This window comes from Lissotriton vulgaris, chromosome 5, assembly GCF_964263255.1.
Source record: "Lissotriton vulgaris chromosome 5, aLisVul1.2, whole genome shotgun sequence".
In the NCBI taxonomy this organism is placed as follows: Eukaryota; Metazoa; Chordata; class Amphibia; order Caudata; family Salamandridae; genus Lissotriton; species Lissotriton vulgaris.
This window is the reverse complement of record NC_141693.1, coordinates 1938498415-1938509822: the sequence shown is the minus strand read 5'-3', so window position 1 is coordinate 1938509822 and position 11408 is coordinate 1938498415.

Here is an 11408-nt window from a genome sequence, read left to right as displayed (position 1 = left end):
CGTGTTCACCCTTTAATTTAATTAGGTCAGCCTGGCCGGTTGTGCCGTGCGCACTGCGCACCATTAAAATGATGTCTTAATAAATAAAGGGAGGGGGCCCCTGGAGCGTGGGGGCCCCCCCGCAACGCGTGGGCTGCGGGGGCCTGTGTTACGCCCCTGCGTCTAGGCTGGCAAAGAAATCGTCTACCACAGTAGGTGAAAGTGGAACCACTTGATCTAGCAGATCAAATGTGCATAGATGAGAAGCATTGCCGTCAGCGCTTGTTGCTACGTTAGCAATGGTCGTATTTGATGGTACTTGTGTGCCTAGTGTTTCTCGTACCTCAGCCTCAGTTAGACTTACTGGTGAGATCTCAATGAATGCCGTCATCAGGAAATGTAGCCGTTGGGGGCAACACAATGCATGAGATGTTACAGGACCTAGCAAGGCGTCGACATCCGATGGCAGGACTGATGGTAGTGTAAGACAAAAATCTAACACGCATTCCTCTCCGCAAAGCAGGCACCGTAGATCAGGTAAGATGCAATCTTGCCAGATTGGTCTGAACGAGAGAAGACATGTCGTATTCAGATCTCTTAAACGAGCCAAGCTGAGAATCTGTGTTATTCTCTCACGATACCTCTGGACATGGACCGTTTGTTCCATGAGCTTGTGGGTATCGCCGGTTACTGGACTTGCCATATCGGAGCAGAAGAAATAAAAATAGTATTCCTGTTACGAGTCCCAAGATGAGACGCAGGCCACCGAACACAGAGTGCACGAAATTTAGAAAAATGCCGAAGACTGCTTCAAATGGTGTTAACAGTCCCGAAAAAATCGTCTTAAATACATGTGCGATGCCACTGGTATCAGACATGTTTAAGATTTGACTTAACATTTCTGCGAAATGGACATGGCAGTTTGTTGATAATAATGCATGTATCTCTGCAGATGTCCTTGCAACTTGCAGATCATACGTTTCTTTTGATGATGTCAGTAGCACAGATTTTTGCAAAAGAATAGACTTTAGTCTGCTTAAAGTATCAATTCGTTTTTTGTTTTTTTCTTTAAAATATTTTTATTGTTATTGCAAGAAGATCATTGTCATCAAATTTAGATAATACATCATAAAAGGGAAAAAAAAGCACAAATTTTCTTTTGAACTTACGACAGAGGACAGCAATATATACTTTCAAAGAGTAATTTAACATATGCAAATTCGAACTGGTCTCATCAAATATCTGTAATCCATAATTCAAAAATCAGATGAACAATCCCCAAATTGTTCCCCTCTCTCTCAGAGCCTTAGGACCTCTTACTTTTGCTAATGAGAGTCCATAGTAAAAACCTCATTGATCAAAATCCACCACTCCATAACACTTGGAGGCTCCTTAGATATCCATGATCTAGCTATGGCTAACCTAGCACATGCATATATTATAGATATTAAATCTTTGTGATGGAAATGAACATCTTGAATATCTAGTAGAACCAAATGCGCCGAGAGCGGCGGAGTTTCAATTTGCTTACTAATTAAAGCATCAATTATTCCCTTCCAAAATGAAGATAACTCCGGGCACGTGAAGAGCATATGTTCAATGCCAGCTGCTTCCAGATTACATTTCGGGCATTTGGTTCGCTCGTTTGTTTGGTTTCCTGATGACCAGTTAGTGATTCTTTGAGGAGTGTAGTATAGCTGACTGATGGTTCTATAAAGCTGGAGCCTTAAGTTGGAGGATTGACCTACCTGATTAATTTGTCTAAGTGAAGCTGAGATCTGGTTGGAACTGATATTTATGCCTAATCTATTCAACCATTTGGTTGCTATTTTCCCACAGTCATCTATCTTGCCTGAAATTAAATAACTGTAACTTTGACTAATGAGTGACTTTGTTTTATCAGAATACAAACATTTTAAAATATCGGAACAGGCTACTTCTTCAATTTTCATTTTTCGTACTAGAAAATCCCGGATCTGAATATATTTGAAGAACATCCCATCACTTATTTTATATAAAAGTTTCAAAGTAGCAAAGCTTAAAAAAACATTTGATCCATAAAGACCCCCCAATGTATTAATACCATGTCCAGCCCATTGGGTCCCAGCCCCATCCGAGAAAATGTCAGGTAATCCTGGGTTCCCCCATAGTAGTAGTTCAGCATTATAAAAAGGGATCTTGTCCATAGTCATAATTTCATCCCAAATTTTCTTAATATGTCTGGCGGTCTTGAATTTTACTCTTTTAAAGTAATTTGGATCATGCGCTCGGAATAGAAATTGATTGCTATCGGGTCCCAACATAAATTGGTGAAAGAATAACGAACTTCCATTTTGTAGGAAACTACGTATACGGCTAAAAAAAGTCACCAAAAAATATAACTTAAAATCAGGAAAATGTAATGCCCCCTTTTCGATAGGTAGCTTCAAAAGTTTAATTGACCTACAGGCTTTTTTATAGCCCCATACAAAGCTGCTACAGATACTATCCAGTTTCCTAAAAAAAAGGATTATTGAATTGCAAAGGAATGGATCTGAACAAATATAAAAATGTGGGCACAATTTTAATTTTTATTAGATTAATACGCCCCACCAGACTGAGTGGTATCTTGTGCCAGTTTCTTAAGATAGTAGTTATATCCTTCAGCATTGGTTCATAGTTCAGTGTTATTACCTTATCCACATCAGCTGCTATCTTAATTCCTAGATATATTGCATTTGGGCATAGGCCCACAATTGGTTCTGCCGGTTTGTAATTGGCAATGACCTGGGTTTTTATTAACGTTCAATTTATAACCTGACACTTCTCCAAAATTAGTGGCTTCTTTAATTAGCTCAGGAATTGCTTTTATTAGTTCAGTGGTAAATACCGCTATATCATCCGCAGAAGCAGTTATTTTTAAGCATTTCCCTCCATGTTCCAAGGGGATGATATTATCTTGTGCTTCCAAAGAATTAAAAAAAATCTCCAGAGAGAGGGCGAAGAGCAGGGGTGACAGAGGGCAGCCTGCCTTGTTCCCCTCTCTATCATAAAGTTCGCTGACTGTTCCTAAGTAGCTAATCTTAGCCGTTGGGCGATCGTACAATGAGCGAACCCATTCAAGATATTGCCCATGAATACCTTGCGTCTTCACCACCGCCCACAAGTACTCCCACCCCACTCGGTCAAATGCTTTTTCTGCATCTAACATAACCATGCCGAGTGGGGTGAGAGTAGTCGAGGCGACATCGAACGCTGTGATGGCTGTATTAATGTGTGCGGTAGTGTCTCTCCCCATCACAGACCCATGTTGTTGCATATTGACAAGTTCCGGCATTATAGAAGTCAAGCGATTTGACAACATTTTTGCGAAAATTTTAGCATCCGCATTAATCAGCGAAATTGGCCGGTATGAGCTACATTCATCAGGAGCTTTATTTTTTTTAAGAAAAAAGACGATCTTAGCTGTTTTCCATGATGTGGGGGCCTTTTCTGATTCCCCAATAATTTCTATTACTAACTCTAAAAAAAGTAGTTCTTGGGGGCATATTTTATAGAGTTCAATAGGTAGGCAATCCTCTCCGGCTGCCTTTCCCGAGGGTAGGGATAAAAAAGCAGTTTTTATTTCTGCAGCTGTTATTTTAGTATTAAGATGTTTTAAAGCTTCATTATCTCGATGGGTAGGCATGTATTTATTAGGGTTTTGGGAAATTCTATCTTTTGTGGGGGTTATTTCCGGAGTGTAAAGGTTCCGATAATATTTTGCAAATTGATCTAAAATCTGGTCTGATTGATTGTAATTGCGTAGATCTGAACCTTTAATTGTTTTAATCGTTGTTCTAGCTTTTTTGTCCGCCACTTTGTATGCTAATGCTTTGCCGATTCTATCCCCTCCTTCGTATTGTGCCAACTGATATTTGTGGATTTTGGCACTGTATCTCTCTATTAGTGTCTTTTTGACTGATGTCTGTAATTTCAGTAAATTCATTCTTATCTCATTCACATTAGCTTTCCCCTGCTTAAGGGCCTCAACTAATTGTTCTTCCGCTGATAATATGTTAGAGGTAGTTGCCTTTATATCTCTCTTAGTTTCCGCGTTCTTTCTGAATATATACTGTTGGACGAAGCCCCTTATGCTACATTTACAAGCATCCCACACTATATTAATAATTGCAGAATTAATATTCAGTTCAATGAATTCTCTGATATGTTTTTGTAGTTTCAGGACAAATTGAAGATCTGTAAATAAGTATCTGGGAAATGTAAAATGTCGAGCCATTCGCTTCTGATCCGTAATATCAAATTCTAACAATATAGGATTGTGGTCTGATGTGACTCTCGGGCAAAGTTCTATTTTACATTTGTCCAAAATTCGGTCAGCTGCCCACACCATATCAATTTGGGAACACACTTTATGAGGTGCCGAATAGGACGTGTACCCAGCAGGGCTAGGATGTTTGAAACGCCAGACATCTCTCAAATTATGTAGCATACCGAGTTCTATAATAGAAGCTCTAACTTTACGCATCCTAGTTGAGGTACCTTGCCTTGTATAGTCTACCCTATCTTCCATCACACAATTAAAATCCCCCATAACCATTAATTCCCCCTCCCAATCCAATAATTCTATATTTAGTTGTTCATACAGCTTACGTTCATCTGTGTTAGGCCCGTACACCAGACAAAATACATATTTCTTGTGTTCAATTTGCCCCTGAGCGATTGCCCACCTCCCCGTGTATCAGATGCAGTTCTAATAATTTCCATCATGAATTGTTTATGTTTTAAAATAGCTACCCCCTGAATAGATGCCCCTAGAGTTGAGCATTCAACTAACTCATAACCCATCTGGGTCAGAAGCTTCCTATCTTGATGCCCAATATGGGTTTCTGAAAGTAGTGCCAAGTGTGGTTTATACATGCTCAGTTCTTCCTGTACAAGTCTCCTCTTCTGTTTACTATTGAGACCAGCTACATTCAATATCATGCATCTAATCAAAGACATATCTTATCATCACTAATTTAGCTCTCCTCTGTACAAAAAGTTTATTGAAAAAAAATCTTAATTTTGTTGTATCGTACCATTATTTCTTCTTGAAATAAAGTTTTCCCCATTTTAAGCCCACCCCTACTCAAAACCCCCCATTTACCTACCCGGAAGCCTCCCTCTATTTTCTGCTGCCGCTGGAGGGGCAGCCAGCCAGAGAGAATTTCCCAGGAACCCCAACCCTCCGTATTTTACTCATACGCAAAGATCAGTAACCACAAAAAGAAAAAAGGAGAAAGAAGACAAGAAAGTGCCCTAATAGATTATAGAAAGCCCTATCAAATTAAACTTAATTTATTAAGTTTTTGAACCCATTTTTGCAAGACATTGCTCAGCTTCTTTTAAATCATTAAAAAAATATGTATGCCCGGATTTTATGACTTTGAGGCAAGCAGGTTCCTGAAGATAAGCAGTTGCCCCCAAAGACTTAAAGGGGTCAATCAAATTACGTAACCCCATCTCTTATCCATGGTAACCTTACTCAGGTCAGATTTTACAAAAAAGGTTAGATTATCAATTGTCACAGGATTGTTCGGTCTAGCTTTAATTGAAACTGCTTGTCTTAGCAAATAGTTGCCAAAGTAAATCAGCAAATGCCTTGGGTATTTACTCTCCTTATTTCTGGAGATCATGGGCAATCTGTGTACTCGCTGGAGTTGAGAGTCCCAGTCCCAGTCAGATAAGTCTGGGAATGCCCTTTGGAGTAGTTTGACCAAATAGGCCCTCGCATCTGAACCCTCTGAACCTTCGGGTATCCCAAAAAGTCTCAGGTTCTGCCGTCTCTGCCTATTTTCAAGGTCTTCCACTTTGTTCTGTAGGGCCCGATGTCTTCGTTGTGCTGACCTGTTGAAACCATAGTGGTCGCCAAAGTTTCCTTACTCTTCTATATCCTTTGTTACGCCGTTCAGTTTATTTGTTACTTCAGGCAAACAGCTATGTATTTTACTGTTATCCTCCCTTAACTGTAGAAAGTGTTCTTGAACCTCTTGACGGTGTACCATTAAGGTTCTTAAAATTATATCCAAGGTCGAATCATTGGTAGAATCATTGGTAGAAGCAGTGAGAGGGTTAAGGGGTGCAGTGGACACATCAAATACCACCAGTGCCATAGATATAGCCTAACCATGGGGGGAGGTAGGTAAAGAAGATTTCTCTTTCTGGCGAGGTGTGTTATCAGCAGTAGAAAATATAAGAGCAGGGGGGTAACAGGAGTGATAGCAATTGAGGACGCCACCATTGAGTCTAATTCAGGGTCAAATAGCCCCCCGTTATTCAACGTTATATTCTGAGGGTTCTGAAAGGTTTGAAAATGTTTAGAGTGATCCCCCGTTAAGCTCAGCAGCAGATTCTTAACACCCCTTTTGACTTGAATCCACTTGCGCAGCGGACTCTGGTCTTTGATTTGTTTCCCTCCAGTGAGGGTTGGTATTAATGTTGTGAGTAAAACTGAAGGATTCATATTTTTCCCCTCTTTCTTTGCTTTACTTTTTGCCTTCCCCGATTTTCTTGAGCCCGAGGATTTACTACCCTTTGTTTGTAGAGCATTATGTTCTGTATCCTCCTCTGCATCCTCTGCATCTCCCCCCTCCACATACTCCTCATATTCGTCGTTGGAGTTGTTCTCTTGTAGAAGCTACAACTATCTATTCTCTTGTCGACCGCAGTCATATCATGTACCTGTAAAGCTTGAGGAGAAGCTAGCGTCGCTGTGGGGGATGCTACATTACTGACAGACTTGACAGTGTCTATTGTAAAAAGTCCCTCTAAGTTAAGTTAATCAGCCAGCACCAGATTCACAACCGTAGAATCTTCCACAAGCGGCACATTTAACTTCTCTTTACTCACATTAGCTGCGTTAGCTGCATTGCTAGCCAGAGAGTTATTAATATCCAGCTCCCCCCCTGCTTTTACATAGACGTCGATATTGCTGGCTCCCTGTACACCTGCCTTGTTAATGGCTTTATTATTAGAACTATTAGGTTTATCATCAAGCAAGTCTTCGTCAACATCTTTATCTTTGTCTTTATTTTTATAGATTAACACAATGGATTTATCTTTTAGCATAATTGGGGGAGGATGAATTGCTTGCGGTTTACCAACTTGTTTCTCCGTAATACCAGTTTTCTCCAAGACATTCAAGTTGGAGCGCGGTATCTTTGCCACCACTGCTGGGGATATTGGTTTGAATGTCAGTACACCCCCTTCTTCGGCTCCTGCCCCAGCTCCTTCCTTCAGAGGAGTGCCTCTGGTCGTTCTGTTCTTTCTCGGCGCATTCTTAGGCGCCATTGCGCTGCTGCACTTCCTTCTTTCTTCGCGGCAATGTTACCTCTCGTGCTCCTAACGTATTTGCCGGAGCCGGGGCCAAAAGCCAAAAGCCTGAAACAGACCACCCTCAGCCGGTCAATCACTGTCTGTACACCCGCGTACACACCAAAACAAACAGCGTTACCGGCTAACAACCAATTCACTGCGGCTGCTGCTGCCGTCCTCTTTCCTCCAGCCCTCTGCGTCTCCTCTTCTCCACGCCTTTTCACAAGCCTCGAGTCCTCAAACCGGCTCCTGGCTACAGCACAACCTCCACACTGCAGGTGCGTTCCGCTTTAAAATCTTGAGAACCACCACAGCGGTAAATGTAACAGCCAGTATCAATTCGTATAGAAGAGATATTCAGTGAAGGCCATATTGCCGTCTGACTGTCTGACTTGCGAGTTGGATACAATACTTGCATACAACAAGTGACCATTGACGACCATTAACCAGATAAACATTTCCTGGCACCATTCCACAGCAGCTGTGATCATTCAACATAACGTAACTGCCATTGGATAGCTGCCTGAAAACGGGTTCTATCAGTGTGGAGGGAGTACCGTGCAGGTGGCATGAAAGGTTATTAGCAGAACCGTCACAGGCTCCGTGTAAATTAATACCCTGGCACAGAAGTGTACCACTTAGTGAATTTTTACAGTTTTTCCCACTAAGAAATACTTCTTTCCCCTTATTCCAACATGTGTGTGTATATGGTAAGGTCTATTTTGACTTAATGTATTCTTTACACAACCTTTCATACAGGCCTTCTGGTATATGCTGTAGACAATACTGAAACTGGAAAATCATCACTGGAATCATGATGGTGCCATGAATTATCCATTCTACTGCAGGTTTCTCAGAAACTGTCAATGGTAATCTTTCCAGTTTTTCAACGCTCAGCACCGTATAGTCTGCTCCTCTTTGTGCCAAAGAGATTTGTTTATCTGTAAGGTTAAACCCAGTAAACAATAACGTTGTGTTGATAAGCCTCCATAGCACGTAGCCTGAACGCAGATTTTGTAATGTCCAGCCTAGCTGCATTATAGAACGTAATTTAGACTGGCCGTGTTGTAACATTAGCAAGTCTTGTTCCATTATGTCAATTGCAGAGGATACAATGCTGTCCAATGAATATATTCTGGATGACAGAGTAGTTAACCCATTGTCCACTACAGAGAGAGCTTTCTCCAAGTTAATACCATCAATTTCTCGTATTCTTTCTGCAGTTTCTAATTGTGTTATTTTCCAAGCTTCGTTGTACGCAGCATATATACCGGTGTATATGAAACATTTTTGCCATGGTTTGCGAGGTCCCAATAAGACATCTTGCAAATCATTGCTTTCTTTAAGTAAAGTCAAGTGTTGTTTAATTTCTGGAAGTGTAGAAGTTTTCAGCCATTCAAGGCATAGTTTCCCTACACTATATGTTGTTACTATCCCTGGATGTTGTCTCTGGGAGTATCTTGGATCTGGCCTGTTAAGAATTAAACCCTGTGTTTTGTTCAAGAATCTATCTTGACAGGTATTGGTGTATGTGGGCCAGATTAACCTTTTTTTCCAATCAGGACTAGTTCTATTCAATTTGAAAACATATTGTACGTCTATCTCCCCTTCTGGTGTTTTGTTATTTTCAGGTATGGGCTTTGGTATAGACGGTTTATTTAAATCTTTTATTTTTGCTATGCCAAGACAAGAGGTTTGTTGCACAGTGTCATTTAAAAACATTATTTGTTCAGGTATAATGCAGGCTCTAAATAAAGCTTCCAAATCTTGCACCTGCCATTCTTTTGTGCCCAAGACAGTTTTTGTCTCAATGTTGTCTTTCCAGAATTCGTAACCCAATGTAGACAACTTAGCATAAAAGTTTGCAGAATAAATTTGTTTGGTATTGGTCAACATTGTTTACAAACATGTCTTATTTACATTTTTGAAATAAAAAGTTTCTGGATCTGTAACATTAAACCCTAAGAAGTAGGGAAACTTTTCATAAAATGTTTTAGAGCTGCCTTTTTGTGGTGTTGGACAGTGTTCCCATTGATTATACATAAAAACATTTCTAGGGCTTGCAGATTTGTGCAAATAGTGATGACCAAAATGGTTAAAACAATACATTTGTTCATAGTCTGATGACCATTCTAAATAGTCATGTTCAGTATATTTCGCAGACATTTCTAAATCTGACATCATATTATTAATTGTCTTAAAGTCCCAATCACCAGAGAATGTGCTGGGTGTTACAAAGTCATTCAAAGAAACCTTGAACTGATGTGGAATCCTCAGCATCTCTACCGGGCCATATATATCATAATCAATTCTATCCCATGCTATACCTCCTGGTATATGGATGGCTGTGATGTTTACTGATGACAGTTCACTTTTTTTCAACATGTGATGATTTGTGCGGTTTTAGGACCAAGTTCATTTTCTGACTTGCTTTGTCCATTGTACTGTATTTTCCATCTATCATTAGTCCCAGGCTTAAAACCAATATTAGCCAGAGCAGGAGGAAAAAATGCACCTAAACCAATCCAAAATTCAGTCTATGGTGAAACCAGATATATTATTTCAAGTTCATGAAAAAGTTCTGTCGCTTTTACTTTGAGAGTTTTCTTTGTTGTTGTATCTTCAGGTTCACTTGGATCCTCCGAAAAGTTATCAAAGTTGATGAAATATCCAGATGCAGTTCTGTCAATTGTTTGAATGGCATTGGGGTTTGTTGAAATCACTGGAACTGATTTCTCCTTTGTCATGTTAGTGTATTCAGGTGCTACATCATTGTAGACGGGTGTTTCTGGTCAAACAGATATTTGGGTCTCAAGAGGCACAAGTTCCATTGCATTGTTGCATAGTCCTTCTTTTCTTACCTCAGGTTTATCAAAGATGATAAGTCTTTCAATTTGAACCTCTTGGATTGTAGCAAGATTTTGCTGTCTGCTACATCTTGGGAGTCCACTTGGCCTACTACTTATTATTGGCCACATGTTGTGGTTTTACCAGGTCGATGAACACGACTCTGTTCTCCTTTTTACCAGCAAGGGGCAGTAGTACTAATGATCTCGTTCCTTGTATTCTCAAGACAGGTACTGCTTTTCTGTAAGAAGGCCCAAATTCCTTCTTCACTGCTATCTTTTCCCTGACTAGATTCCCAATCTTTGGAATCCAGACAGGTCTTGCTGGGACAGGGGGTTTATCTTCAGTGGCTGTTGGCTTTTGTGTTGTATTACTCAGACATCTTCTTGTTTCATTTAAGTCCTGTAAGACAGCCAAACAATCTTTGACATCAAAGGGTTTCTGTTCTACCACTGAGGTCTGACAATCGAGATCCTCGATCATCATTCTTGTACCAAATAGTAGCTTATAAGGAGTGATTCCCCCGAGAGAATTTCTTGGCAGATTGTTAAGACTACGTTTGACCATTATTAGATGTTTGACCCACCCATCACCAGAACCTAATACCTTTGCTGTTATGGATTGCTTTATGTCACAGTTTTTTCTTTCCACTACTGCATTACCCTCAGGGTGGAAGGGACTAGAATACTGCAATGCAACGCCCAAACTAACCATGGCCTCCTTGTAAGCTCAGAATGTAGCGTGCCGATTGCGTGTATGCCGATAAAGACTTGCAAATCCTTTATAACAGTTCTGGCGTCAGCCGAGCGCTGGGGCCATAACCAAATAAATCTTGTCCTAGTAGTTGTGGGACAACAATTGTCTGTAGGGACCCATGCGGGTAGATAGCCTAATGCTGTCTAACAGAGGTGTCTGTATCTGGCTGGCTACTCTATAGTCAGGTGTCTGGGGCGGTTTATTTCTGCGATCTCTGTTGCAGTCTGGGCAATTAATTGCAAAATTGTATACATGAACTCCCAGTCTCTGCCACCAGTACATCTTTTCTAACTCTATTAAAGATTTCAAGATCCCTTGATGTCTCAGACCCTCTCCCATATGTGATTCTTGAATCAAGTAAGCTCTCCGCTTCCTGTTTGGAATTACTCTGTCCCCCACTCCAGGGATTTGAGCAAAAGGAACGGAGTTTGCATCAATTATGTATGTATTACCGAGTGGATACTTTAGAGGTAACGCTGCATGATTGCCAT